Below are 4,332 nucleotides of genomic sequence, written 5' to 3'. Positions count from 1 at the left end.
GTACAAATGTGCTTGACACAATGGATGGATGTATGGATTGTGATAAGCGTTGTATGAGCCCCCAATAAAATGATTTTTAAAAAGTTATTTTCAGAAATTTCCCAATATCTGGTACACCAAATTGGGTGAGGAGGGGGAAAGGGGAAAAATTGGGGCTTTCCAGGATCTGCCAACAAATCTAATGATTGGAAATCCTCTTTCTCTCCACCACCCCCCACCCCAACACACACACAAAATCACCTTTACGAAGTAGACCAACCTATGAAAAAGTAGATTTATCTTCGGAATTTCTGAATACATGAGTCCATCTTACTGGTTAATTTAGACCTGTTACCTTTACAGGCAGTTCAAAGGCGGCTCCTGTTGCTCTCCTGCTCACAGAGTCATTTTGCTTTCTAAACGTTTTTCCCTCAGCCCCTGAACCTTGATTTCAATGGAAGTAATTAATTACTTTTCAAAGCACCACTTCTATATTTCATTTAAAGAGACTTTCAACAGAAATTCGGTAGCTAGTTGCCTCCAATGAGATTTGACTTCCTTTTACATTTTCACCCCAAACAGGTGGAATTTTAAGCATGTAAAGTGCCCGATTATATCCCAAGGAAAGCTCTACTTCAACATAAGCTTAGATGTGTAAGCAGACATTAATTTTTCAAAAGTAGGATTCCTTTTCATGAAAAAGAGAGAAGCAGCCAAGCCGGGCGACTTGATTTCGTGACTTCCTGAAACAAAGGGTTATAAACTGGCCGCCAGAGCAAGGTAAACACGGAAAGGAAGCGTGTTGGAAGAATGGCCCGGAGAGAAACAGCAGTACCTACATGCTAGAGCCAGCAGGCGCTCCCAGCAGAAGGGTCCTTGAATCGGTGGGCTTTCTCCAAAGGTCTCCAGGGCAACAGAGTGCCTGCAGTGAAGCATGCTTTAAAAAGAAATTGGAGCTTGTCACATGAGGTACCCACAAAGAGGAAGTGAACTTTCATTTCAGTTTCATTTGAGCGCTAGCTCATCAACTCCCTCACGCCTTCTCCCGCTGGTTTGGGGACCCTGAGGAGGCAGGGAGCCATCAAGGAGAGTCCCCACTGGAGGAGATCGGTACAGCCAACTCAGCAGATTAAGACCAGTGCAAGAGGACTCTTTACCCCCGGCACCCTGAGAATTCACTCTTAATTGAAAACACCAATTTCAATCGGAAAAAAAGACGCTATTTATGAAGGGATTGGGGATTAAGCTCTTGAAACCCCAGTTCTTCCCATGATTTCCTGGTAAAACCTGCCTTATTCCTTTGAACACAGGTCATCCATAATATACTATATTCAAATTTTCACCCAGCCATTCCTGTCTTCCTTCAAAAATGAGGAGCTGGTGCCAGGGGCTTAAGTGGAGAGCAAATGTTTGGAGAATGATGATGGCAATGTATGTGCAAATGTGCTTTGCACAATTGATGTGTGCATGAATTTTGATATGAGTTGTATGAGCCCCCAATAAAATGATTTAAAACAAAACAAACTAACAAAAAATGTCTTTATTGATAGAAACATGTTATATACTGATGGGGGGGGGAAATCTACACATAACTGATCTAGTGGAGCTGTCACCCCCGCCCCCTTCCCCACTCCCCACCCCACCCCACCTGCGTCACTTTTAGCATCTAGTCCCCACTGCCCCCTGTGTGAGTCCTGGTCTTTATGTCAAATAGTTTGACAGTTCCACAGTATCATTGTTCAAGAAGCCCTCTATGTGGTTGGGGCGATAAAACTTCCAACTTGACAATCTCTGGTTTTCCAGGGATATATGCATTTCCTACTATTTTAAATGATAATGCCTAGATAAACCCAATAATGGCATCCTCAGGAGAGCTGAGTTTGGAGAAATAAGGGCTAGGACCCAGAAGTCTGATTGGGAAGGCATGTTTTATTCCCCAGGCTGTGAATAGAAGAGACTCGAGAATAAAGCTGTGCTGGGGCCCCAGTGGCCTCAGAGGTTTCCTCTCCGTCCTTTTACACAGCCGATGGCATAACCAGTCTTCTGCTGAAAACCTGCAGGCGTAGTCTCCATAAAGTACGCGATTACAAAGTGGTAACAGTGTACCGCCGAAGATGAGAAAACTTGTGAGCCTCAGGAAAGGCGGCCCTGGCCCATTCTGTGACTCGTAGGTTTCAACCCACACAAATGTGTGTGTGTTTCCCAGGCAGATATGGTTCAATTTTCTTAATGGAAAAATGTGTATTAAACAAATATCTTTCCTTTAAGATAAAAATTGTAGACAACTGCTTTAAAGAGAGACCAGGCTTATTTTCAGTGACCTACGGGGCAGGGTCTATAAACCCACACTCAGTATCGACCATACCTGTGGGGACTGCAGCACAAAAGGTCTTTCTCACCTACTGGATTTGTTTAAGTAGAATAGAATGAAAAAAAAAAAGAAGAAGAAGTAAGAATAGTATGACATTATTTCTCTCTTTCAGGCAATCTGCCCAATGCAAAAAGTAAAAATAAAAAATGAGGGCTAATTGTGCTGCAAGTGTGCCCTGAACAGAACTTGGGCAGCAACTGCCAGTTAAAAATCCTCCCAGGTTAATTTTAAATCTGTAAATGAATCCCAGATTTACCCTGAAATGCAGTTGAGCTAGCCCTCAAATGATACAGCTGCTGTCTCTGGGACATCTCCACTCACCTGCAGTCTCCCTTTGGACTTAGAAGCGATGTAGAGTTTACATTTATTTCACTTTGGTAGACTTTGACCCCTGATTAATGTGCAGGTCTGAGAAGAAACCAAAGTTCGAATGATGGGAGACAGAGAAAACACAAACGAGTTTCCTGATGGGGAAAAATCCAAGCGATATGACTGGCCGTTGGTTTCTTCCGTCACTATCAAGTAATGGGTTAGATATGAAGCTCAAGGGTGCTGGCATTTGTCTGGACTCTTGAAAGCGAGCTAACTGACTGGTGGCTCACTTTCCCTCTGCATAAGTAGTTTAAAGGCACTGACTGTATAGAAACTCAGTGCAAGACAACAGCGACAGAATACATTCATATTACTTCCCAGGAGGTGGTAAGGTTTTATGGTTCCAACAAATCCCTCCTCGGGCTGCAGAAGAAGATTCGAATGCAGTCCTTAGAGTTGAACTAGCGGATGGCGAGCAAGGCTATCTTTGGGGATCGCTACTCGGAACACGAACACTCCTGGCGCTCTCAGTGCTCCGGTGGGTATCATCTTTGCCTCTTGAGGTCGAGAGGGATCTCGGCAAGTATTTGATAACTAAATGGAGAATTTGCACGAATCTAAGGACCAAAGCTTGGCCATTCCTGAAGCAGGCTTCCCAGGATGGCATCTTGGCTAGTCAGCCAGCTAACAGAGTTAAAACATTTAAGTAAACATAGTGGGGAAACATGGTGGGCATCCAAACAAGCAAACCAAAAAAGCATGATTCCTACCTGAGATGGTTAAATTCTAGTTGGGAGGTATAGAAGAGGCATGCTTAAAGTCGGCTGAATCTTGTGGACAACTAGTAACTTATTAGTTGCTCCAGGTTTTAGGAGAACTGCATAGTGTCTGTATTTGGGGGATCAGAAATGCTTTTACCGAAAATTGGAGAGCCTTTCTATGGTTCATTCAGTTTCCCCAGAAATCTGGAAGACAAAACAGAAAGCTTCAAAAGTATCATGGATGGGACAGGTTTCTGAAGCTTTGATTTCATTTCTTTGGCAGGGACATCAAAAACATTTGATTAATTGCAGCTAGATTATGTCACACACATCAGAAACAGGAAACAGGAGGTCAGAGCAGCTAGACTATGTCACAAACATCAGAAACAGGAAACGGGAGGATAGAACCTTGTCATGAAAAATCAACTTTCCTTCAAACCATTTCTCCTTTTTACATCCTACCGGACCTAGAAGATCAGTACAGCCCTGTGAGAGAGGCACTTGTTACCAACAACAGCAGTCACAGAGAGCAGGCAAAGGCTATGAAAGTACCTAAGGTCGTCTTAAGGTGGAAAGTGAATGGCAACTGTTGTTTTATTTGTAAAGTTTAAGCACAGGTCCCGTAACTCGCCTTCTTTAATACCGTGTTTCTTTGGTCCTACACATACAGGCAATTTCCAACTAGCCAAAAATTGTTTAAAAAACATCTTACATACTTTGGACATGTTTTCAGGAGAGACCAGTCCCTGGAGAAGGACAGCATGCTTGGTAAAGTAGAGGAGTAGCGAGGGAGAGGAATTAATGAATTGTCAATCCAAATGAGGTGTCCATTTGGATTGTCAACCAAAGAGATGGATTGACCAGTGGCTGCAACAATGGGCTCAGGCACAGGAACAATTGTCAGGATGG

The sequence above is a fragment of the Echinops telfairi genome, unplaced genomic scaffold (genome assembly GCF_000313985.2).
Source record: "Echinops telfairi isolate 266 unplaced genomic scaffold, ASM31398v2 ScPeMD7_5805;HRSCAF=6673, whole genome shotgun sequence".
Lineage (NCBI taxonomy): Eukaryota > Metazoa > Chordata > Mammalia > Afrosoricida > Tenrecidae > Echinops > Echinops telfairi.
Note: the sequence above shows the minus strand (reverse complement) of the source record.